Source organism: Schistocerca cancellata, chromosome 1 (genome assembly GCF_023864275.1).
Source record: "Schistocerca cancellata isolate TAMUIC-IGC-003103 chromosome 1, iqSchCanc2.1, whole genome shotgun sequence".
In the NCBI taxonomy this organism is placed as follows: domain Eukaryota; kingdom Metazoa; phylum Arthropoda; class Insecta; order Orthoptera; family Acrididae; genus Schistocerca; species Schistocerca cancellata.
The window spans coordinates 156,631,412-156,646,047 of NC_064626.1; the positions used below are offsets into that span (position 1 = coordinate 156,631,412).

The following is a 14,636-nucleotide window of genomic DNA, read 5'->3' on the forward strand; positions in this document are numbered from 1 at the left end:
GTTCCTCTCCAATAATTTTTAGATTAGTTACAATAAGCTTACGCTGCAAGAGAATTCGCTTGTATTTTTCAATATGTGGTCTGTTGTCGGTTTGAAGGCCTTCCATAACATCGGCAACGTAGTGCAACTCCACCGAGAGCTGTCTGGAGTAGGGTGGAGATAGCAATGTGAAAGTTGCGAGCTGTCGAAGACGATCTTCATATTCCTAATGCGATTAGGACATCGTATACTCTTGACGACGTTTAGCACCTGTGCGGTCAGTCACCCAATTTCAGAATTCATTTTGAGTAATCTTGCTAAATTCCCAAAATATTGTCTTTTTATATTGATGAGTAATATGGATAGTCGTCACGTTCATGTCTACAACGCAAATTTAATGTTACTATCCTAGGAACTAACCTGCAATACGTTTTGTATTTCATAATCGGAACTATCTGCATTAACCGTCATCAGAGCAATGTCAGGGAACAGAATGCAGCAGTGCCTACTTGAGGACCTGCTTGAGTCGTGTTCTAAGGAAAGGGTAGTTGCTGGTTCACATTATATTACACTAGCGAGAAGTACCGACTTTTCCTTTTCTCTGCAAACATCCAGAACTAAATTCAGTAACTAAATGCTAAGAATATATTTGCATTGTGCCAACTCAAAGATCAATAGATATGGATATAGATATAGATTTTTATATTTAAAGCCATTATTCTCGTTCTGCGTTGGAATAAACATCATTCATTATTTGCTTGTTCTTGTTACGATTGTTATTGTCATTCTCTCACTCGCAAGAGTCTTATGCTGATGCTGTATGAATAAATTATGCCATTGGATACAAAGCGGTTTAGTTTTGAGACCTAACCCACGAGGGGAGAAGGCACAGTGGTCTGCTTCAGGAATTCCAAGCAATAAAACACAAAAAACAACCCAGGAAGGGTTCGAACAGCTACTTTCACGCAGAGACATGCATTTGGAATCTGTTCATCGTTACGGGGTCAAACAAGAGGGTAACATTACTGAAACAATGATCGGGCTACTTAGTATATAATAGAGCATACAGATTTCAAGGAGGAAACGTATGAAGACGCAGACTTCCTCGTTATCAATATGTGCGGCATATCTTTCGTGTTAACGAAAGTAAATTCCCGCTTTACCTCTTCTTACGTGTCAAATGAAATGAATGCCATGAGGAATAGAATATTTGTTGACTGCGTCTCTTCTTGCTTCCATCCTTACCAACATATTTCTTCATTCTCGTGGTAATCATGACATTCTATGTGCATGCTGCAAACGATTGCAAGTGGACAAATTCGACATCGAGGTGCAAAGCGTTTGGTATCTTACATTATATTCAATTCGAATAAGCTTCCGGTGTATTTTTACTTCGTTTGTATTTTTAGATGATTATGAACGTTACGGAAATTTATCTCACATGCCTTATGTTGAATGAGAAACATTGAATGATCCGTTTTGCTTTCCCTACGTTGAAATGATATAATGTCGGCGTCAACAGCCTTCTTCCACGCCGGAAGCTGAAACTTGTATCATTCTGGATTAATGATAATTGAATGTCTCATATGTATACATAGCCCACAAGGCGACGTCAGAAACCATCAGGGGAGAACGCCGCATAAAAACCAAACGTGCGCGCGCGTCTCCACTCTGAAGAACCGTATCGGAGAATCACGGCAAGCATTTCGCTGAAGAGCTGCCTCGTCAGAGAGCCGAGAAATGGCAGCGTCGTAGCAAGTATTTGTCAACACTCTGATAGTGCATTTACTTCCGGGTGTAGGTCGGCGTTACCTCGCTAAATTCACTTGACATTCGTTTTCCACATCGAAGACTCGTACGATATAATCCACTGCAAGATGACACAATTAGAAAGTATATTTAATTTCTGGACTCCAAGAACGGCGTTCTTCACATAAGTAACACCTGTTTGTGTGTGCATTCGGGAGGACGACGGTGCAATCCCGCGCCCGGCCATCCTGATTTAGGTTTTCAATGATTTCCCTAAATCGCTTCAGGCAAATGCCGGGATGGTTCCTTAGGAAGGGCACGGCCGATTTCCTTCCCCATCCTTCCCTAATCCGAGCTTGTGCTCCGTCTCTAATGACATCGTTGTCGACGGGACGTTAAAACAGTGATCTCCACCTCCTCTGTTTGTGTGTTTAAGGTTGCGTTTTGAGGCTCAGGCAACATCGCAGTGACTATAGTCCGCCTCTGGCCGCCAGTGTGTCGTTAGCTCAGAGGTTCCCTTGTGCGTTGCAGTGCTTGTACTATAAGTTCGAATCACGGTAGAAGCCGCTGACTACAACCTTTTATTTGCCATTTTAATTAATGGAGTTGCAAACTGCTAGTAAAAATTTCTTATGCGAAATCTGAAGAATGCCTTTAAACATCAATCTTCGTCCGATTTCGACTTAATATCATGGATTTCTGCTTTGCAAATTCCAAGGTGCTTCACTGTAAAATAGGTCCTGAAAAGATTCAAACCGACTGTCAACGATATAAATTTGAGCTTTGTTCGTCATATAGGTCTAACATGTCGGAAGGTTGTTTATGAAGTGCACATGTTCATTAATATAGTTCCCATCTTCTAAATTTTTGCAATAGCATTTAACTGTAGACGTTTTCTAACACCGGCGTTAGCAATTCCTTTCCGTTCTCTGAAACCTTCAAAACGACAAATTTTTCTGGTTTAAATCTGATGACCTTAACTATCACTTCCGATCAACAATAAATACTTCATGAACCCATACATGGAACTCCAAATGTGCAATGTGCCTGCACTGCTACAGAGCATGCATTGCAAGGTATTCACACAGTTTATCGCATAGACTTACCATAAGGAATGAAACAAGAACTGTAATACACTTTACACCACAGACGCTCACTTTGGCTTGACGAAAACATCCAAACATTGACCAAAAGTTGCACAAATAATTAAGTTTGAAAGGAAAAGAAACGAGGTATGAAGCATTTATAAATTCATCGAATGTAGTGAGGTGGTTTAATTTCGTCCCAGTCTATAAAATTAATTTCGGGCCATACTCAGCTCTTGCCGATTACCTGCCTACTAATCAGGACGTCTGTCTCCGTTGCTTTTGAGCGTGAATAGAAATTGTAGAAATTTTCTGTGGAGCAACATTTAATAATAAAGCGTTTTAAATCATCAAAAGCGATGAGCGGTAGCAGGCGCTTTCGATAAAGAATGGGGGAGTGCAGCGCCGCTGCTGTCGCCACGGCCGCTGTCAGTAGCCAGCAAATGGATCCCGGAGCTTTGCCGCATACGGCGTCCAGAGGAGGACAGTCTGCAGGAAATCTGCCGCAAAATCGTTACTAGATAAAATTTTGATATCGGTGTGTCACAAAGCGAAATAGATTGAATCTGCGCTACCATTACATTCACGTCTTCAGCATTCAGACAGAAGAGGCTATAAAAATATTTTATGCCAGCTGCTCTCGATCCACTGACATTATGAACAGAAACAACGCACGCTACCGCTAGACCACAGGCGTAATCAGCCTAGAGTCTCTCTATCTTGGGACAAGTTTTCCTCCAGGAAGTGCCACAGTCTACAGTGTTGCCAGATTGTGCAGATAACCGGACTTAGAGAATTAGCGAGTTGGCCAGTTTTTTTGTCCCATGTCGCGATCGGCGCGGACTTAGCCTCTGAAGCGGCCGGCCGGCCGGCCGCTGGTCGAGTTTTATGTCAAAGAGTGTACACCGTTACAGAATTATGTCTCCTGTCAGGCTATTAACTTCAACAATGAATATCCTAGCAGGTAACAGTAAAATTGCCTGAGAGCGTCTAAAATAATATAATTGAAACCAAATTTTTTCTGGTCGATTCCCATTTTTCCGGAAAGTTATAATAAACAACTAATATTCTGCGTCACGCCAAACATTAATTTGCACCGCATTAAATGTGAAGTAGTCATATACTAAATAAAACGGTAGGTTTTGTGCTATAATGAGAGTATTAAATCCATATCTCGTGATAGTCAACAGCCGATAGTATTTCCCGCACCAATCCTGGCAAAAAAAAAACTGCAATCGCCTGTTCATCTTATCCACGGTCTAACGAGCAGTGGCCACTTGCCTATGTGTATAGGCCCTCTAGCGTGGAACGTGGTCGTGTGTAACGTAACTGTAACTTTACGTGAGAAACAGCGTGCTGTAGTATAGTTTCTAACCGCAGAAAACGTGCCTCCAATTGAAATCTGTAGATGAATGAAAGCTGTATACGGTGTATTGTTAGTTTTCATAATGAAGGAAACGCTGATGCTAACCTCAACGTGTGAGACAGAGCTCGGAGTGGACGAATGCGTACGGGAACCACCGAGATCTGTTGGAATCGGGTTGATGAACTCATCAGACAAAATCGTCGGACAGCTGTCAAGGTAAGTATGGCATATCACAAGAACGTGTACAGGCCATCACTGCAGAACCACGGTACAGAAAATTGTGTGCGCGGTGGGTGCCTCGAATACTCACTCCTGACATGCAACACAGAAGATTGGGCGTGTATCAAAAATTTCTATTGCGTTTTGGGCGTGATGGTGAGGGGTTCCTTAACAACACTGTGGCAGGTGATGAATGCTGGTGCACCATTTTGACGCTGAAAACAAGAGAGAAGCAATGGAGTTCCGAAACAAAGCATCATTGATTCCAAAATTTCCAGAGCATACCACCAGCTGGCGAAGTCATACAGTGTTCTGGAATGTAAAAGGTGTGGTGCATTTGGAATTCATGCCTAAAGGCACCACCATAAATTCTGCTAAGTACTGCGAGAACCTTAGAAAACTGAAAGCACGAATTCGAAGAGTTCGTCCACATATGGAGCACCCTGTCCTTTGCATGACAATGCCACATCACACTCGAGCGCCGCGACAACCGTAACAATGCGACGCCTTGGGTTCACTGTCATCGATCATCCTCCATGTAGTCCCGAGTTGGCCCCATCTGATGTTCGTCTATTTCCAAAACTCAAAGAACATCTTAGAGGACCTCGATCTTAGTGATGAAGCGGTGCACGTAGACGTGAAGTTGTGGCTCCGTCGACAAAGTCAAACATTCCACAGTGACGGTGTCAACAAACTGGTCTCAAGTTGGGAGAAATGTCAGTCATCAGGGTGACTATGTTGAAAAATACAATAGACTTAAAGAATAAAGTTGCAGAATGTTAATAAAATTTACATTATTTAAAAGCTTTAAGAGTTTTCACGTAAAAGAATTATGAAGGTACTACTTTTCATTACACCCTCGTATGCTGATAACGATAAGTGAAAAATCACATAAGGAACAGTGACGCGGACAGTTTCCTCCAGTGATTTATCATTTACACGTATCAACCGAGGTACTAAAGCAAATATATATAAAAAATTCAACGATGTCCATTTTTAATTGCATTCGAAAGCCCTTGGCGAGTTCATTACAGTATACAACGCATGTTAGCGTTGAAACGTTTTGCAAAAGATCGGAGATGCTAAAATTGAAAGAAAGGGAAGGCGGCTGGTATCGGATATTTCGTTGTAAACACCGCCAAGTGGGGTACTCTTGCCAGGCTCCGTCATTAGTCAGTCAGTTTTTTATTGATTCACAAAAGTATGGGAAGCCATCCGGAGGATTTCTGATAAACACAGTCGCTTACAAATAGCAGTAGTGCTGAAACAGGGAGGTCTCCAAACGACGCCCAGAGACACTGCACCGACGCTGGGCGAAAATTTTGCCAGGATCCGGCATTACGTCGCGACCGAGTAATTGTAGAGGGGGGCAAGTCGGACTTCAGATCCAACTGCTCTGAGGTCTACAATTCTTCTCTCCATGTCAGAGCTTTTACTTTCGGTACATGGTAGTTAAGTTGGCTCTTAAGTTGGCTCTTAAGTTGGCTCTTATTCCATGCTATTTGTGGGACGACTGCTGATGTTCTCATTGTATATAACAGTTTGCTAGTTGCACTTGCAGAGTGCAGCCAGAATCCTCAGGTATTCACACTCATCTTTACAGGGAGCTGCATTGCTAGTTTTCGTTTTTATGCTAATATCGCTTTATGCAGTTTGAAGGCTGTTCATGTTTTGTGTAGGGGACCCGCAAAAAATGATTCCATAGAGGACTAGTTTGTAACAATAAGGCATTGTTTGTTACACACTAATGAGACTCTAAGTGAATAGAATGCTCATGACTTTTCATTGCTTGTTTGTTTAGGTGTTTATGCCACTTCAGGTGGGAGTCAACATTAATTCCTGAAAATCTTATGAAATGGCTCTAAGCACTATGGGGCTTAACATCTGAGGTCATCAGTCCAGTATACTTAGAACTACTTAAACCTATCTAACCTAAGGGCATCACACACGTCCATGCCCGAGGCAGGATTCTAACCTGCGACTGTAGCAGCAGCGCGGTTCCGGACTGAAGCGCCTAGAACCGCTCGGCCACAGGGGCCGGCGAAAATCTTATGAAATTGTGCATTCACATTAATGTAATTTTACAGAATCATTTCCCCTCTTTAAAACGAAAATCATGCTTTGCTCAGTGGAAGTTTACTGCGTGATAACCAATAATAAACGTTGTCTATTGTTTAATTTGCTTCTTCGCAGTAGAGCTTCTGTGAGGTTTGCAAGGCAGGAGACGAGGTACTGGCAGAACTGAAGCTGGGACGACGGGTCGCGAGTCGTGCTTGGGTAGCTCAGTCGGTAGAGCATTTGCCCACAAAAGGCAAAGGTCCCGAGTTCGAGTCTCGGTCCGGCACACGGTTTTAATTTGCCAGGAAGTTTCATCAATTGACTTTATGTGCTTGTTCATTTTCACGTCTTTTCACAACGTTACGCCTGGATATTAAACTGCCGTAACTAAGTCAAAACCATAATGTGCCATTCTCCTTTCGTGCAACTTTGCTCGTTCCATTTCATGCCTTTTCGCAATGTACTTCAAATGGTTTAAACGGCTCTGAGCACTATCGTACTCCCCTAGAACTTAGAACTACTTACACCTAACTAACCTAAGGACACCACACACATCCATGCCCGAGGCAGGATTCGAATCTGCGACGGTAGCGGTCGCGCGGATCCAGACTGTAGCGCCTAGAACCGCTCGGCCACTACGACCGGCTCGCAATGTACTGCTAGATATTTAACTGATATGGGTAGGTCAAGCAGTATACCATAAACTGTGTATCCGAACATTACAAATTCCTTATATAAATTTGCATTTATCCACATTTAAAACACACTTATTCACTGCGTAGAATAGAAATTCGCTCCAATTTACCCCGAATCCAAATGTCATGCACTGACATGACTTTCTCGTACACTGCACGGGGAGTTTCGTATCAGCGCACACTCCGCTGCAGGGTGAAAATCTCATTCTGGAAAGTCTGTGATATCCATCACGTCGTATAAAGGAAGACGCCCAAGCAATTCAGAAGTGCATATTGCTAGATTTCTTGGATAGGTTTGATCAATTAGAGAGTGTTACTTGACGTTCCACGAAATGTCTGATCTAAAGTGTCCAGGTACCCATATGTAATGCGGAATAGACCACTAGAGGTCTCGAGAGCCGGCCCGCCAGTATAAAAGGAGGCGTGGAGTACTGTGGTACCAGTGGAGGAGGAGTGACAATAGAATGGGGCGGTGAGCTGAGCTCAGGGACTTCGAACCTGAGTAACAAACCCATCAGGGACTTCTGAATATTTATAAAGTTCCTCAAGTCAACTGATGGAGATGGGATTGTGAATTGGGAACGCGAAGGAACAACCAGAGCTAAAGAAAGACCGTGCAGACTACATATTCTGTCGGACAGGGACCATCGATCATTGCGGAGGGTGCTTGCAAAAAGTCGATGGAAGAAATCAAAAAATCACATCGCTCCAGGAGACCAACCAGCACAATGACGGTTTCTTTGGGAATTGAAAAGATTTGGCTATAATGGTCGAGCGTTCCTCATAAACAATACAGTTCTTTAGTCAACGGCCAGAGGAGCTTGAGGTGGCGTAAAGAGCGGCTCTGCTGGACCGGGGATGACCGTTAAAAAGTAGTTTGGAGTGGTGAATCACTCTCTACCCTGTGGCAATCCGATGGAAGGGTTTGAGATTAGCGAATTTCTAGACGGTGAAGGACTTGAATTCGGTGAATGCTTGGAGACCGTTATGTGCCATCATGTGCAGTGTCAACAGTTAAGAACGGAGACGGTGCGTGGTTATGATGTGGTCCCCGTATTGCGTTTATGAAAACGTCGAATGCGGGAGGATATGAACGTTTTACAGCTGTATGAACTGCGTGCAGCAGAGGAACAGTTCGGAGACGATGACTGTATCAGCATGACCATACTCATATCATAAAGCAGCATAAGTGAGGAGATGCTTTGTGGGTAACAAAATTCCTGAAATCGACTGGCTTGCTTAGAACGCCGACCTGAACCCGCGGAACACCTTTAGATTGATTAGAACGTTTACTTTGCTCCAGACCCCAGCATCCGACATCACTTACCTTTTCTGATTTCGGCTAAGGAAGAATGGGCTGCCATTCACCCACAGACATTGTCACCTCACTGAAAGTGTCCCCAGCAGAGTTAAAGTCGTCATGAAGACGAAAGATGTACATACCGCATATTAATGTCCAATATAGGTTTTCCGATAATGTAACCTTAATAGAAATTATTGGGTATTTTCACGTACGAAACGCCATTGAGAAAGTTTCTGGAGCCAGAATTTGCAAAGAAACTGCAGAAGGGTTATACTGCTTCTAAATTTCATCCTGTGTAATGACCATGAACAAACAGGCAATCATTTTTCCCTCTCTCCATTTTCGAGTGCAACAGGAAAGGGGGTGGATGTTTCTCCGCCATACACTGTACATTCGATTGCTGATTATGAATGTTCTGTAGATGTAGATGAAGGTTTGGGACATCATAGACCGATAAGTGCGTCGCTTGCACCCAGATCCAACCAGTCTGTAGGAGCTGAAGGCGGCGATCATGACTCGGGAAGGGATGTTCTCCAAAGTTCCCGGTATTCTTGTGTGCCATGCCACGATGTGTCGCCGCTGTCATTGTGGGGAAAGGAGACGCTGAAGTCTGGTAGGCTGAGATCTCTAATGCAACTGGTCAAGAGAGCAAAATGGTTTGTTGTAACACTAAAACACCTGCGTGCGACGTAACTTTGGAAAAGGATACATTAGGCCCGCTGCTGGATACTTGTTCCTCGCATTTGAAAAGTTTCGGAAATTTCTTAAGCGTGTTCATGGGTATTAATGAAGAAATAATCAGCAACGTCGAACTGATGACGAATAAACACTTTGGACCAAAAACTGAATTGCTGGCAAATTAGCACACTCGGCAAAAAATCATCCTTGGGAGACGTACGCCTGTGTCCCAAATACATTGCGCAACAGAATTAAAGGACCACTTTTTAGGAACCACGTAATTGTCTCTCATTGAGACGTAGAAGTTTGAAATGTGGCCCAAAGTTGCCTACAACCTTCCACTGAAACGATGCAAAAGCGTGGCTCCCTGCGACGTCACTCTCCGGCTAGGCGACGCTTAAAATACCAATGTGTCGACACAGGCGGAAAAAGGTGTAAGGTAGGTTAATGATGTCACGTTGACACTAAATTTCACCACAATCTGCCCAACGCTTTCGTGGACGTGTCACACGTTGGAAAGATCGTTGGAGCCCCTCTTGCTCACGTTTCAAGCCTTGTTTTGAAGCCTCTGAAGTAGAGGTGGTGGCGGACGAAGCCTACCGAAGGCTCGGGAAGGCGAAACTAAATGAGGCCCCCGTCTGCTTCGAAACAGGTGTATGCATGGAGCACTTTTTTTTGCCAAAAAGGGATAATGTAGAGGTAACGGCTGAGAAAAAAATCATGTATTTACGATTTGCCGACTCCACGCTCCAGTAAGTGTAATATACATATTTAAAGATATAGGTGAGAAACACAGAATACGAATCAGCGTGTAGCACAGCAACCATCAGGCGGAGTGCAAAGAAATAATAAAGAACAGTATATGAAAATTATCATTTTATCCGCCCCCGATAGCTGAGTGGTAAGCGCGACAGAATGTCAATCCTCAGGGCCCGGGTTCGATTCCCGGCTGGGTCGGAGATTTTCTACGCTCAGAGACTGGGTGTGGTGTTATCCTAATCATCATTATTTCATCCCCATATACGCGCAAGTCGTCTAAGTGGCGTCAAATCAAAGGATTTGCACCCAGCGAACGGTCTACCCGACGGGAGGTCCTAATCGCAAGACATTTTTATTTTATCTTTTATTTGTGTGGAAACAAACTTTGTAAAATATAGAGTTAGTGTCATAAACTTAACACGAGATAGTAGTTATTATTGATAATATTATAGTACATCTTTTCGTGCCTTTAGTTTACTGCACTCCACAATAACGCCGTTGAAATCCATTTCACTTGAAACTTTTCTTACAGTTGATGAACTAGATAGACTGGCCGGTCGTTCTTGATTCATCGTAGAGCGAAGATAATTTTTATGAGTTTTAGATCAGAAAAACGCTCGCTAGATGTGACTGAGGCACAAATAATTTGATTATGTGGTGTGGACTGATTCACTGAAGCCAAATTTAATAATTAACTGAAGCATGTCGTTTGTTGTCCATCTAACAGCAATGTCAACACTCGTATCGGTTGCATGTAGATGGCTATGACACTATTTTTGCAGCACCTGCTCCTTATCAAACTCATCGTAAATTTCTACCAGATTCTCCAGTGCTACGGCAAATCACCATCGGAAGTTTCAAGCGTTAATTGTCTTCCAACAACCTGGAAAATTTTGATTTCCTTCGTGGCCGTGTATCTTTGTAAAAATTCTCGTATAAATAGGTCTACGCATTCAAACATTGATCGACGAACATAATCTTGCATCGATAATCCAGCGTCATGAGCTAGTGCACCCGGCGTTATTTTATTTACCCTCATTCTTTCTCGTTGGTCGGTGTTAATGTCCATATCACTTCATTTTTGACGTTAAAAACAACAGCACTATCCAAAATTATTGTAGTTCGTTCCATCACTAAAATTTTATTCAGCATTTTTAATTTGGCGTGTTCTTTATCGAAAGTCTAGAGACTGTTGGACTGAATTAATTTCCTTCAGTAACGTGAGCAAAAAGCTGATGCAGATCAAAAACGAAAAATCACATATAGCTGGAAGGAGCAAGCTTGCTGCACATCTAATAACAAGGTTTGCCTTGGATGGATCTTACATAGATTCCAAAGAGCTCACACCTGTTTCCATGTTTCCTTTTATGACTTCAACTGAATTGTAATAAGCACTCCAGGGAGTATCAGACAATAGTTTCAAACCTTTCCCTGTTTTTACTACAATTAATTCCCACCTGTACGAAGAAGACGAGAAGAATTAAATGACTCATCTACTGTTCTAGAGCAGTTCACTCTACAGGGACTGCATGAGAATGCATGAACTTCACAAAGATTTAAGGACTGATTAGCTCATGGATTGAACAGAGCTTTTGCACTGACTTCCCGAATTTTTCGTTGTACTCTTCCACGTGTTCCTAACACTGGCGCGGCCTGACCTTCAGCCCTGCGCAACGTAATGTGCAGCTCACTTTTTGAAGCTGCTGTTGAATACTTTTGACATATCCTCTGCTTCATCTAGTTACATTTTCGAATTCATAGAATAAAGTACAAAATTGTGTATAACCATTAAAAAGCAATTTTTAGAATGTAATATGTAACTTAAAATCACTGGTAAGCTCTTCACTGCATTTACGCGCGTATTTAAATACTGTATTTATAATAAAACTGTGCAGATGGGGTAGGCATCAAGAAGCGTATCGTGTAGAATAATTGCACCTAGCAGACAACTGGTTTTCATTCTACACTTCATACGCTTCGTATAACGATTTACAAAAATTCAAAAAATTGTGAAAACACCCACTGACAAATGCCATGGCCTGATAATAGGTAAGTAGGCTCCTATGTTTAAATTTTGCATACTTAAGGGGCCTCGAACACCAAACTACCTCTTATTTTCTGAACGTAGTTTGGCTTTGTTTGGGATTTGATAACAAATGGTCTGGTCCTGGGGACCTCAAATCTCGAGGGTCTTGAGATATGGAGGCCCCCCATGACCAGAAGCCGGGACTGGTCTCGCCCCTCCACCGCCCCCTTCTTAGTGCGGCACTGGATTTCAGACACCCTGACGCTCAGAATCTACACGAAACGGCCTCAGGGGTGGCAAAAAAGACTGTGAATGAAAGTACCCCTTTTCTTGGGGAGTCGATTCCCACACATTTCGCGGTCGGAAACGGCAGTTCTCAGTGTGGAGAGCTACAGGACGACGTCGTTGACAACCTTTGACACTGCTCACACCCCTGGACGTCTTACCTCTCTCTAAGTTTATTATGGGGCTGTATCCCCACTGAACATGATCTCCTGAATGCAGCGTGACCACGATTTTTGATGTCTTGGAACCACTAGGGACCGTTCAAATCATTCGACGAAATAAGGATGTGATCCGAAGCAGGAAAGGCTTTTGCAGTCCTCCTGTTCGCTTTGTCCTGTGAAGTGATGATAAAAGGGGTGTGACATAGACACATGCGTGAATAAAACGGCGAAGGTCTCTCTGAAACCTCCCAGTTCAGCAACACCCCTATATTGCTCCCGCCCACATTTATTGAGAATTTTGAAAATATGCCTTTACAGAGAGAAGCTGTGTTGTCCTAGGCGCCTTCAGACAGGCAACTGGAACAGGAGTGTCACGGGTTGCCTGCTTGCAGTTGCCTAGGAATACTGCACGAGTTGTTTCTGTATATTCATTTTTAAAATTTGTGTAAAAGTGTGTGGGTGTCACCGAGGATTTTAGCAAACTGGAGAATCTTAGAGGACCCTTACCTGCTTTTTTTTTTTTTTTATCCAAGTGTCAATGTTGTTCCTGTGTAATCATTTTGCAGCAGAAAGCAAAATAAAGCAGCACTCCGTCTTCAGGCCACAAGTGGCCCATCGGGACCATCCGACCGCCGTATCATCCTCAGTTGAGGATGCGGATAGGAGGGGCGTGTGGTCAGCTCACCGCTCTCCCGGTCGTTATGATGGTTTTCTTTGACCGGAGCCGCTACTATTCGGTCGAGTAGCTCCTCAATTGGCATCACGAGGCTGAGTGCACCCCGAAAAATGGCAACAGCACATGGCGGCTGGATGTCACCCATCCAAGTGCCGAACACGCCCGACAGTGCTTAACTTCGGTGATCGCACGGGAACCGGTGTATCCACTGCGGCAAGGCCGTTGCCAGAAAGCAAAATAGGAGAGCTGAAAAAGGGTGATCAGCCTTTGCTGTTTCGGGTCACGTTCAAATTTCGTCGAATGGTTTTGAACGGCCTCTAGTGGTTCCCAGCCTTTACATGAGAACAGAAATTGCGGTCACGCTGCACTCCAAAGAGGTACGCGCTGGATGCAGCAAGTGTAGCAGAATTAAAATAGCAACGAAAGTACATATACTGGCCTTTACAGGTGACATAGCACTAATCACGGAAAATACGGATGTTCTTAAAATACTGGCAGTAAGACTCTGAAAAAACAAAGGAAGTTGGATTAGAAGTAAAGGATAAGAAAACAAAATCCACGATGGTAGAAAGAAATTACAGAACAAAAAAACGGGAAACTATGCAGATCGATAGTCACATGTTTGGAGTAGATGAGTTTAAATATCTGAGTTTACTACCAATTCAGATATAGTAAACCACAAAAACGGCGAGAAGCAAGAAATACACGCGACGATCAAAGCCGCATCCAGAGCATCATTGTATTATATTGTATGTTAAGCGGAGACCTAGAAACGACGGAGAGGCTCCGTCCCCGCCGCAGCTGCAGTGGTCCACAACCCCACGACGACTACCGCAGTCCACTTCACCCTTCCGCCGCCCCACACCGAACCCAGGGTTATTGTGCGGTTCGGCCCCCGGTGGACCCCCCACGGAACGTCTCACACCAGACGAGTGTAACCCGTATGTTTGCGTGCTAGAGTAGTGGTGGTGTACGCGTACGTGGAGAACTTGTTTGCGCAGCAATCGCCTACATAGTGTAACTGAGGCGGAATAAGGGGAACCACCCCGCATTCGCCGAGGTAGATGGAAAACCGCCTAAAAACCATCCACAGACTGGTCGGTCACCGGACCTCGACACAAATCCGCCCCGTGGATTCGTGCCAGGGACCAGGCGCTCCTTCCTGCCCGGACAGAGCATCATACTCAATCAACAAAGTGCCATCTAAAATTTTTTCAAGAGGAACCAAAGAAAGAATGTATAAAACCATAATCAAATCCATATTGCTATATGGGGCAGAAATGTGGAGAATAGATAAATACACGCTGAAAATAAAACCTTGCGAAAGATATTTGGGCCAATGTATGAGGGAGGAGAATCGCGAAGAAGAAAGAACAAGGAGCTCAGGGAGCTATACAATGAATCGGATGTAGCTGCTGAAGACTAAAATGGGCCGGCCACGTATATAGAAGAGAGCAGGAATCTTTACTGAGAGAAGTCTCAGAGAATAAACCGGATGGACGAAGACCTCTAGGAAGGCTGAAAATGAGATGGAGAGACCAGGTTGCCAAGGATATCCAGGTACTGGGAGTAAGGAAACAAGATAGAGAAGACAGAT

General features: G+C 43.6%; 1 protein-coding gene and 1 non-coding gene across 2 annotated transcripts in view; both read left to right on the plus strand.

The window, feature by feature from the left end:
* Positions 1-14,636, plus strand: part of LOC126167560 (putative phospholipase B-like 2) — a 158,911-nt gene that overhangs the window by 91,248 nt on the left and 53,027 nt on the right. The gene's annotated exons all lie outside the window — the stretch shown is intronic.
* Positions 6,669-6,743, plus strand: Trnal-caa (transfer RNA leucine (anticodon CAA)). The gene has a single exon. It is a non-coding gene; the product is annotated as a tRNA-Leu (tRNA).